The sequence below is a fragment of the Caretta caretta genome, chromosome 7 (assembly GCF_965140235.1).
Source record: "Caretta caretta isolate rCarCar2 chromosome 7, rCarCar1.hap1, whole genome shotgun sequence".
Classification (NCBI taxonomy): Eukaryota; Metazoa; Chordata; order Testudines; family Cheloniidae; genus Caretta; species Caretta caretta.
This window is the reverse complement of record NC_134212.1, coordinates 59,667,793-59,679,796: the sequence shown is the minus strand read 5'-3', so window position 1 is coordinate 59,679,796 and position 12,004 is coordinate 59,667,793. Positions and strand designations below refer to the sequence as shown.

At 45.2% G+C, this 12,004-nt stretch overlaps 1 protein-coding gene across 4 annotated transcripts in view; it reads right to left on the bottom strand.

Annotated features, from left to right (window-relative positions):
* C7H10orf71 (chromosome 7 C10orf71 homolog) overlaps positions 1-11,476 on the bottom strand; it is a 28,380-nt gene extending 16,904 nt beyond the window's left edge. For 3 of the 4 annotated variants that reach the window (XR_007357807.2, XM_048859165.2, XM_075130736.1), the window contains exon 1: positions 10,910-11,214. The gene's annotated coding sequence lies outside the window, so the exon portion shown is untranslated. Of the gene's footprint in view, positions 1-10,909; positions 11,215-11,292 lie in introns of those variants that run through there. The other variant, XM_048859166.2, reaches the window with a different exon arrangement.
* Between the last annotated feature and the right edge of the window lie 528 nt (positions 11,477-12,004).

Here is a 12,004-nt window from a genome sequence, read left to right as displayed (position 1 = left end):
TCCTCAACTGGTATAAATGGGTGTAGCTCCATTTCAGCTGAAGATCTGCTCTAACAATGGTATCTTGGACAGCTTGCTCTGAACCATAGCAGAGGCTCTTCTTGACTTCAAGCCAACTTCTCTTATCAGTTAAACTGGTATAAATCTAGAGTAACTATACTGACATCAGGAAAGTTACTTCAGATTTACATCAGTGTAACTGAGAGCAGAATTTGGCCCTGTGTGACTCAAACTACATTTACGTCCATGGCCAACTCCTGTGTGTTACTCATAAGACCATGAGAACAGCCAGACTGGGTCAGACCAATGGTCCATCTAGCCTAATATCCTGTTTCTGACCGTGGCCACTGCCAGATGCTTCAGAGGAATGAACAGGACAGGGCAATTTTGAGTGATTCATCCCCTGTTGCCCAGTCCCAGCTTCTGGCAGTTGGAGGGTTAGGGACACCTGGAGTATGGGGTTGCATCCCTGACCATCTTGGCTAATAGCCATTGATCCACCTATCTCCATGAACTTATCTAATGCCTTTGGAACCCAGTTATTCTTGTGGCCTTCACAATATCTCATGGCAACAAGTTCCACAGGTTGACTGTGAGTCCTGCTGCCCATTAATTCCATTGGGTGACCTCTTGTTCTTGTGTTATGTGAGGGGGTCTGGCTAAGCAACTGTGATCATAACATAGTAAAGGGGGAACATAGCCACAAGGTGACGTTGTGACTAACATGTCAAGCCGAGGGATTTTAAATCTGTCCAGTATTGCTAAGCCCCAACATTTAAGTCATGAGTCAGACCCCCACCAAAATCATGAGCTTTAAAAAGAAATAATTAAATCATGCTTTTTGGTCACTCCCAAATTTTTAACAATTCTCCTTACCAATTGTCTGTGACAATTTGCGTTGCCGGTTCTCACAGGTTTATAGTGAGTATGGCGACTTTGCTCCCCCATGCAGGAGCACTTGAGAATCCACTGAGAGCAGGGCACCATTGCGCTAGGGACTGGCCGCACACATAATAAGAAATGGTTCCTGCCCTTCTGAGCATGTCTACACTGCAAATGGGAGCGAGCCTCCCAGCCTGGCTAGACAGACTTGTTGTAGCGGGTCTGGCCCTAGTGCACTGAAGATAGCTGTGTGGACACTAGGGCACTGGCAGAGGCTAAGGCTAACTATCGAACTCAAGTCCTCCCTACCCCTGGGATCCAAGCTTGAGTGGCTAGCTGAGTTTCTGCCACTGCTGTCACATCCACACAGCTCTTTTTAATGCAGTAGTTCAAACCCCACTGCCACGAGCCTGTCTGCACAGATGGGGACGCTTGCTTCCAGCTGCAGTGAAGACACACCCTAAGATCTTACTGCAAAGCATGGGGGGGAGTTTGTGATATGGGATCTGCAGGTAGGATTTACTAAACTAGTCTCATGTAGGGGCCACCAAACCTCCATTAGATGGGAATGGCTTTTAATCCCTGCTGAGCTGGGCAGGCTCCAAACAGGTGATCTACAGGTGCAAGCTTTCATTGCTCATTAATAACTCTGAGGGTATTCATTTCTACACAAGCGCTAAGCTGACACTGTTTTAACTGAGGCTGCTTTCTGGAAAGAAAGGTTTATTACATCCAGATCCATTGGAGCCGACACCGGCAGGGCGTGCCATTCTCTGCCAAGACAAACAAAAATCTCACAGGCTTCTCTGCACTTGAAAGTTAGCATGGATTAAGAGGTCAAGCACATGCTAAATCTGCAACGCTCTATTCAGAAAGGGACCTCTCCTGTTTGTCATATGCAAATAATAAAAATGCAACAGTAAAACAAACTGTTAGCACAATATCCAAACCTACTTCTAAATACAAAACCTTCCCAGTCATACTACAGACCTCATCTGCTCCAACTATAGCAGTGACTACTGTGTTATTCTCTGCCTGGATGGGCCCATACAGGGAGATGCAACACATGCATTGCCAGTGGGTTACACAAGTATTTGTGAGACATCAGTAAAACACGGCATTGGGATTCTTGGTTTCTATTCCTGGCTCTTGGAGCAGAATGTGGTCTAGTGGTTGTAGTAGCATGAGTTTATATACACACACTTAATCTGGCTGACATGCTCCTTTTGAAAGACTGCAAAGTGGATGAGAGTTAGATCTGTTTTATTAAAACCATGGTTTCAATTCCCAGCTCTGCCTGAAGTGACCTTGTGCAAGTCCTCTGTTATCTTAGCTGTGAATCTGCTTTATAAGTTCCCCTGAAAATATAAAATGTTGGCTAATAATACGGGCCCAGAGATATCGACAGCGGTCAGAAGAAAAGTAAGCACTAGAAGTCATGGCTGGAGATCAGTGCATGCTCTGTAGCCTACAGGGCATTGTGATGGGAAGTGCTGCGCCCTGGTTTGGTTTCCCAAAATGCACGTGAATGCTGCAGCTTTTCACATCATCCCAAGCCTGGCACCAGCAGTGGCCAAAATCCCATTATTTAAGTTAAATTCATGAGAGCTGGCAACACTGCTTAGGAGGAAGTTCGAGCGTGACGTGAAAGATAAGCATAGTTCTCATTGTGTGTGTTATATGTCCCCTGTGGCACCTGACCTATAGAGGAGGTGGGTCTATTACAGCACCCTGCTATCAAGCCCGGCTGTTTAGCTCGAGTGGTAGAGGTTGGTGCCACAGTGTATTTAGCACCCCCTGAATGTCCCTCAACAAAGGAAATCCTAGCAAGTGGCCTGTTTCGTTTGGAAGGAGGAAAAGATTTGCTTGCAACACAATGCATGTTACTGAGAAAGGTTTTTTGCTCCTCCTGTTTATGCCATCTCCAGAACCTGTGCCCTGCCCATCACCTTTGAAGCAAATAAGATCCTATGAAGTGCAAAAATAACCAGGAATGAAGAGGCAAAACCAGTGTGGGGAACGTGGCAAGGTACAGGACAGAAAGGCAGAGAGCAGAGCGTCAGGGTCCTAGAGAGCCACAGGACAGGGGCCATGTGCACTGCCCTGGGACTGACACAAGCGGATGATATTTAAGCATTGGAGACTGAAGAGCAGGCGTTTCTTGCCATTAAATAACTAACTGGAGGAGAGGTATGCCATGGTGGATCTCTGCAGTGGCAAAGCTAATGGAGAGCCGCCAAGTTCCATGTGATCCCTAGGATCAGAGCTGACAACACAGATCAGAAATCCACAGGCCAGTTTTATCTTGTATAGAGAAATCCTTGTGGCTGTGCTGGGGGATGATCCCACAGAGACCAGGATTCACAGATTCCCAGGCCAGGACAGGCCACTGGGATCATCTAGTCTGACCTCCTGTATAACCCAGGCCAGAGAACTGCCCCCCAATAATTCCTAGAGCAGAAAAAAATCCAACCTTGATTTACAAATTGTCCATGATTGAGAATCCACCACCACCCTGGGTAAGTTGAGGATTCCCCTCGGTTCTGTCCCTCTCTGAAACAGCAGATTCATGCCCCACCCCCGAGACTGTGGTAGAGCTTCTCCAGAGTCAGATGTGTGGGTTCAAACCTCCTTTCTAGTGACAAAATTTGGGCCATGGAGGCAGGTTTTCATCTCCTGTCTTCCCCTCTTCAGTAAAAGGAAAAGGATGACATTTCCCAGAGAAAGAGCGGAGGAAAGCAAAAGATCCCAGAGCAGAGTCAAAAGACACAAAACTCGCAGCAGAAGGTGCTGGAGCTAGACACGAGTGGAAGACAAGTTCCCACAGAGAGGGAGGTGATGAAAGAAAGAAATAGGGCCTGGAAGCAAAGGTAGATAGAGGCCCAGAAGCAGAGATAGAGAAGGCCCTGGAAGGAGAGACCCAGATCGGCAGAGTGACAGCTGCAGTCATGGGGAGACTGCAATGCTACTGAACTCTGGAAAGTGAGAACCAGAGGATGGGGACCCCGTGGCACTTCCCCCTGTCACTTACACAAGAGTATGTGCAGTAAGCATCTGACCTTGGTAGATTTATCCATCCCAGTTGGGGAATATAAGACTGACATCCACCTGAGCCGGACTGCATAACCCCATCCACTACACCTCCGCCCTCTCCTCTTTCAAGTCCAGCCTTAGGTCAGTGAAGTGTCTGAACTCCAGTCCGCCCCAGAAGGAAGTTCAGACCCACCCATGCACAAACACAACCTGAGGAACTAACAAGATGCAGTGGCGTCAGTCAAGGGAAGCCCTGGGGAGGGTGAATGTGGCCCCCCTTGAGGTTTTTGCTCTTGCTCAAAGTTCCATAGGCCATGGAGTTAGGGGCCCCGACTGCTGTTAAGCAGTGTTCCTGTACTACATCAGTACAGCTGCTGCCTGAGCAGGCCAGAGCGTTGCTCCTGCTGCGGTGGTCACAACGCGACTGAAATTTGGCCCAGCCACCCCTCTGTCCAGACCAAATTGCCCAATGGTGTTGTGACCTGGGGCCTGGGGAGTCTGTTCCTGTATGTCAGAGTATGGGGCCATCTTCTGAGAACTTGACTCCTAGCCACCCTGGGTGTGTGGTGAGAGAGAGAGGAGACTCCCTGGTCGAGAAAGACCCAGGGTCCCTGTGGAGGGCAAGCAGGGACTAGAACAGGGTCTGTGCTGGTATGGGTTGGGACCAGAATTTGCTCCCCTCACTCAGAAATATCTGAATTGGCACCATTGACCAGACGTGCTGCAATCACTTGGTTTTTGCTGGCTCCCCCTCTATCCCTACTTTGCTCTTTTTGATTGTTGAAGTAGGGACTTTGTTGCACTTATTTTTCTTGGGGAGGGGAAAAATCATATTTCTGGATCCTCTAAGGTGTTGAGTGCAGCCAATAAATTTCTAAGTACATTTAACTCCTACTGCAGGGCTGTGTCTAATATTTCCAAGCAAACATTTTGGACGAGTCTACGATGATTTGTGAACCATACAGAACTTTCTAAAGATCCTGTGAAATCCAGAACATCGCAGGGTTTATTAACCCAAACTCCTTCATGCACAAAATGGACAGCAAGGTTTGAAGTTTGTGTTTCAGTTTTTATCAAAAACAGTATAACACTTTTATTTATTGAGGACCTGTCCCTGATCCTCCATCACTGAATGCAAATTCAGAGGTTTCATTCAAAATGCATCATGGGAAAACATACCCTAGCTGCAAATAGCAAATCTGGCTTGTCAGACAGGTGCAAGTGATTCATCAGAAAATTTCTCAGCAGCACAATCATAAACCATCAAACATCCTTCTTAAACAGGCACCAGGCGCAGCACTTCCAGGCTACATCCTACACACCAAGCCAGAGTCTAGCTTGACCTGCATCCCATGGAACTTCATTGGGCTCAGGGGGGTATAAGTCCGTGGAGAATTAGGCCATAAGCAGATAAAAAACAGTTTCTCCAAATCCAGCCCCTCTTTATGCACTCATGGGACAGAGACTGAGGTCTTTACTCAGTTATTACTCAAACACCCAGGAGATTGTCTGGGTAAGTTCTGACAGAAACCGAGGGCCGAATTTCTTCCTTTATTCCAGATTCATACCTGTGTAATTTCATCAACTCCACTGGAGTTATGGCAGAGTTACAGCAAGGTACATGGGAGCAGAATTTGAGCCTGAGTAGAGGCCTTGGCATCTGAGTCATTAGTAATAACCAGTGTCAGAAAAAGTGCAACCAAACTTTAGGCCTTTTACTGTTAGTCTGGATCCGACTCACTATTTCTTGTTCTCCGGCGATTCTGCATTTCCATGCACCCCGGGCTCAGTGCTAGTTAACACCAGCACAGACATAATCATAGTACGTAAGGCCAGACGGGACAATCATATCATCCAGTCTGACCTCCTGTCTATCACAGGCCACCGACACCACCCCACACCCGCACACTAGCCCAACAACTGAAATAAGACCGAGAGCTGAGCTGAGAGCTGGCAGGGCAAACAGCTCAGACCCGATAGGGATACAGGGCTGGGAGATTCAATTTCCAAGGTTTCTTGCGCATGCTGCAGGAATACAGCTATTTCATTCTGACTCCCTGCTGTAGCCTTCAAAGCTCAGCAGATTAGGCCCTGTCACAAGTGTTTTGCCAACCTAGTGAGGGGGAGGGTGGGGAAGGAACGAAAGCTTCATATACATGCCAGCGTGTGTGAGCCAAAATTACAAAGGAATCAATTTGACATAGTAATATCTTCCCTCTGATTATATCCTCCTCCTCAGAATTTGCCCCTGCCTCAACTGTAATCATATGAAATGAGTATAGCACCAGTCTAGTGGAGGACAGGGCCCTGTTGTATCAACCAGGCAAGGTACTAACAAGCTTCAACAGGACTTTATTTGCAAAGTGGAAACCTCTTTACCAAGCTGCTGCTGCACCCTCTGTTCTCTCTCCCAGCCTCTCAACTCTTCCCCCCTCCTTCCTGTTCCCTGTCCTTTCAGACTCCCAACAGCCAGTGCTCCCAAGTCTAATAATTACAAGCAACATCTAAACACCATAGGCCCCCATCTGCCTACAGAGCACTGGAGAGGTGTGTGGAACAGGTGCTCATCCATGAAATAACCTTGAGAGGACAGGACACAGGGCCTTTTCTCTTTTTCTCTCTCTCTTTTATTGTCTCTTTCTTGAGGGAGCTGTGCTCTTGGATTCTCTTCCTGTTAATGAGCAACCCACCAGCGGCCTTCTTCTCTGTGACGTGGATGTTCTTCCTGTTTCCTCTTTGGCTGCGTTTGGTGTGGGCTTCTTTCTGGGAGATAGTTGATGGGCTCCTAGGATTTACTGTTCCTCTTTGGGAACCTGATTTGATGATTTGTTCTCAGCGCTGCTGTGCCTATGTCCTAGTTCCTGTGCTCTCTTTTAAGGCAATGCTCGGAGACCTTGACAGTCGGTTGCTTTTGATTTTAGAAATTTATTATAAAAACAAAGAAAAATGACAAGTATCCAGTTCTGACCAGAATCTAGTCCTGCTCATAGATGAGTTTGTTTTCACCCATCCTGTATACTGCATAACTCGCCATCACCTCAGTAAGGCCCATTCCCTCTCTGTGCATCCATTGCCACAGCAGGTGTTTAATCCAGGGTCAAACGTGGAATTTTGGAACCCACCCAGCAAGGCATTATTGTAAGATACTTATTCTCTCATTTGATCCTCCTTCCCTATTTCCTATACACAGCGGGAGTGGGGAACTGGCTAGCAGATCTCCTCACTCCTGGCTCTCCCACCTGCCTGGCTGAGAGGATGGAAAAGGCCTTAAACCAGGTTGTTTCCCAGAAGTGTGCTTGGCTACTGCTGGACGCTGTGTGTCACAAACAGCACCGCTCAGTGCAAACAGGCAGCAACAGACTCCACGGTCCTGCTGAGCAGATGGTCGCCCTCCAATCAGGAGCCTTTTGGGCCCAGGTGTACCTATGTGTACATCTCTACATGCAATTCAAAGGCATGCTCAAGAACTTAGACCACGCAGGTAAACAAAATTACTTCTCAATCCAACCCTTTTGTGGAAACATACCATATATCAAATTCTAAGTCATTCCACAATGGCTCAAGCAAAAAGACTGACAGATTTGCCTGGATAACGATTACAGGGGCTGGTCCATTCTCCACTAAAATCCCAAGCCTGCCTCAACGAAAATCAATAGCAAAACTCCCATTATTTTCCATAGGTGCAGGATCTATGTTTTCCCTTGGCATGACGCAGTACGTATACCTACACTACTTTGTGTGGATGCTACATCACGTTGTGTGGCATTTCTTCCTAGATCTGTGCATTGGAACACAATGTCTTGTACAGTGAAAAAAACAAACAAGGGCATGGCGCACACAGCTGAAATATACCATGGCCAGGGCAAAGGGGGACATCAAAATGAGCTAATTTGGATGTAATCTAAAATAAAGCTGATACCCAAGCAGAACTGACTGTAAGGTATGGCAACACATGTGTGATCCAATGAAAGCTGATGACAGAGGCAGAGCTGGAGAGGCAGGATCTACAGTAGCTGTGAACTGGCAGATTCTGCCGTTTGCTGACTTCACACATTAATTTGATGCATGGCCAGAGTTAATCTTGTTAAGCTTCTTTAGAGACTTTGCTAACAAATTAAAGGGCTTCCGCCCCCTCCCCCCCCCATCTAAGTGTAGGACATGAGATATGAAGTTTCCAAGCATTGTTCTGATCCAAATCTCTAGCATATTGTTCCAAATAGCTCCAGAAGTAACACTTGAGAGCACACACAATGCAAGGAAAGGGGGGGGGGGGGCTGTGATGTAAAGGAAGCGCTGCTGGGATGTAGCTAGGTGAGAGACTTGGAAATGAGTCTGCACCGCCACCGGGCCTCTTCTATTTGTGACTAGATTACTTGGATTCCATCATTGGAATATTTAGATTAATCATTCCCAATTAGTGCCTCTGCATACATCACTATTAACAAGCCCAGGAGACAGGCAATAGGGAACTCAGTTAAAGAAACACTCCCCATGTCCATCAATGACCATGTGGGAGGACAGCAAGGGAATTCTGAGAGAAGGGGAAGCCATAATCCTAAGTCCAAAGGGAGAGGGCACCCTCTGATGATCTCACAAATGGATTCAAATGGATTCTGGAAGGGAGCAAAGATCAGAGCCACCCACTTCATACAGGGCCAGGACTTTATGCAAGTGGCAATCACCCCCAAAACACATGGACACACAAGCAGTGCACATACACCTGACAGGCAGCACAACACTCACCATCTGATCATGTTGTATCTAGACACAAATCCTGATGAATGTGCACCAAATCACACAGCTTGCACAAGCCAGCTCGTGGCAAACAACCAACTCAGGCCAAATGCAGCTGGCACAACTTCACTGAAATAAGTGGAGTTACAACCACTTGCCTCTAGGCAAAGTTTGTCCACCACCAGTGCACAACTCACACGCCCACACCCCAAGATACATGCTCTCGGTTACATACGCCATACGCGTCTGGTAAATATTTCACACACCCAGATCCTGAAACACAAACCACCTCACGGTGCAACACAACACACAACTTCCACAAACACCTCTCACAATGGCATACATAGAGGACATGTAAGATACACAAAACTTCATGTGTCTTCTTGCATGCTACACTCCACTGCATTATATGCAGAGAACAAAATCCTAAATAGATTAAAAAAACCCCAGCGGTTGAATTTGCCTGGTCAAGCAACTCTCACTATATCAATAAACCTGGATAAAGTGAACAAACAAAACCGCATTTCAGGCAAGTGGAATTTCTCTGGTCCTGACTCTGATTTCTTTTTGATCTGCACCCTTGCTCAGCACTGGTAACACCAGCACAGACAATCAAATCCTGAGAGCAGACAAGGCAAACAGCTCAGAGCAACAGGTAGGAATGAAGGATTAGGGTAATCAATTTCTGGTTTACACTGCAGGGATATAGCTATTTCTTACCCACTTTTTGTTGTGGCCTTCAAATTCAGTAGATAAGCCCCTGTTACAAATAGTTTGCTAACCAAGTTGGGAGTGGGAGGCATAACGTGCACATAATTTGAAAACATTCAGATACCACAGCGACAAACATGGTGGATAGATAGATTTAATTGTGTGTAGTCCAAAATACAATGGGATCAATTTTACCTATCAATATTTTTCTGTAGGCTAAACCTTCAGGTCCTTACTCAGGAGTTTTGGTCTTTGTGCAGATAAAAATCTCATTGACTAAGAAAAAAAGTATACGGGCTTCAGCGTTTGACCCCAGGATTATTACTTCTTTTCCATTCCTTTACACCCCTTCTCTATTTCCCCCATTCTTTCTTTCCAGCCTGCGTCTTGGCAATGGTGGTAAACTAGTGCAGTGTCCCTCTGACCAATACCAGTATAAAATTAAACATCTCAATGGCAAATTCAGCTTCCATCAGCCCCATAGGCCCAGGGTTTGAATCCTCTTTCCTCCTCAGCTCTCTTAAAGGGCTGCCTAATTATAGATTAATTAACTAAGCATAATCAGTCTGGATTCTCAAGATCCATCTGAATTATTTGGACTTTTTTTTTTTTTGCGCTGATGAGCTTTGCAGCTGGGATAATAAAACACGGTTCCCTATGTTGGCAGATTGAGACGTTCCTGTAACAACTGCCCTCCAAAAGCTCATGTCATTTAAGAAATTTTCCAGCAATTAAAATTGGATACATGTCATAGTCCCAGTCATTTATATTGGCCCCTTTGCATTGCCTACACATTTGAACTATTTTGTTTTTTAAAAAGAAAAGGAGTACTTGTGGCACCTTAGAGACTAACCAATTTATTTGAGCATGAGCTTTCGTGAGCTAAAGCTCATGCTCAAATAAATTGGTTAGTCTCTAAGGTGCCACAAGTACTCCTTTTCTTTTTGCGAATACAGACTAACACGGCTGTTCCTCTGAAACCTGTCTTTGTTTTTTAATGCACTCATAGCATGCTCATTGCATAGAATTTTTCCATTTGTCAAAAAAAGGAAAAATATCCCCCAAAACCCTACACATACCCCCCCCCAGAGTTTTAGAACTATCTTTTGTGTATGTAGTAACCAGCTGCAAAACAAAATCTATTTGTATTGCTTAAAGTTGTTTACAGCACAATATACAGTTAAACAACACACTTAAAGAGACATTCATAACAACTTAGTAACCTTTTTAAAGCATCGAGCTATTTTTTCCATATAACGTTACATTTTATTGCATAAACACTACTGACGTGAAAAATAACAAAAACCCAACAACTTTCCATCTGGAGACTAGGGACAATCCTGCATTCTGCAGAGTGGGAGGAGATGGACAAGAGTAACCAAAGAGTCTTTTCACCTCTAATTACTGTAGGGAAAAATATAAATGTTGCTTAATGTTTCTCGTCTGATCAGTTGCACAGTTGATATTCAAGTGCACACGTGCTCATACACACACACACACACAGCATCATTTCCCTGTTTTAAAAAGTCCATGTAATTTTCCCCCTTACCTTCTGTGATCCAGTTTCCTGATCAGAAATAGTACAGCATTGTGCTTTCTTCAGTTAAGCCAAAAACTTACCCCGCTCTATAGAAAAGTTAGCTTACTACTAACACTTCCCATTATTTATATGCTCCAGGATACCCTTTTTAATATGACTCTTTAATGGGAATAAGAACTGAAAACAAAACAACAAAAAGTAGAGAAGACCAAGCTCTGAGCCCTCACAGACCTGCCTAGCCAGGTGAAATGAAGTGAGCAAGAAATTCAAAGTTACTAAAATGTACTTAAATAGATATCAGGCAAGGGGAAACCAAATGGAGTTCATGCTGGGGAAGAAGCAAATATACGTATTAGAATAACCATGCAGTGTCAAGTAACAGACATACTCACTCATCAGCTATTTTTACATTGCCAGTAGTAATGCTTCAGAGATACTTGGCAGAAAATGTTATGTGATTGGCCGGCCACTGCCAACGATTCAAACCTTAAAGCATTGCGTTTTTAGGTCTCTAGATGGTGGGTGAAAATGTTCATTAAAGTGACCATTAAAGACAATATCTAAAACATGAGCTCATGAGTAACACATGATTGTCCCAATATGCCAGTTCAGAAATAGCTCATTAGTCATTTCATCGTCAGGCCTGGCCAAATGTATGCTGCATTTTTAGTGTAAAGACCCCTGCTTTGCTGTCATCATCATGAGCAGCCATCGTGAGAGGGGCGCTGTCATGTTGTTCATTATGAGAATTGCAGCAGGGTATGAAATAATAGGGGGAATACGTCAAGAAGTCAGCAAGCTAAGTTTTGGTCTCAGAAATATAAACAATGGGATGTATTCTGAGCAGCGCTGAGTCTGCCCAGCTCCCTGCTGAAGTCACTGAGAGCTGTGGCTGCTCAGCACCAATCAGGACCTTGGCACACTTACTGTAGCAAAAACAAGAGGCAGAACCTTCTTGATTACACGCCTGCTCCCATTGAAGTCAATGGTAAAGCTCTCACTGACTTTGCTAGGAGCAGGATTGGGCCCTGGGCTTGTTTGCATTATAAAAAGGTTTTAGCTACACATGAAATTCACAAGTCATGGCAATGTGAATAATAATCA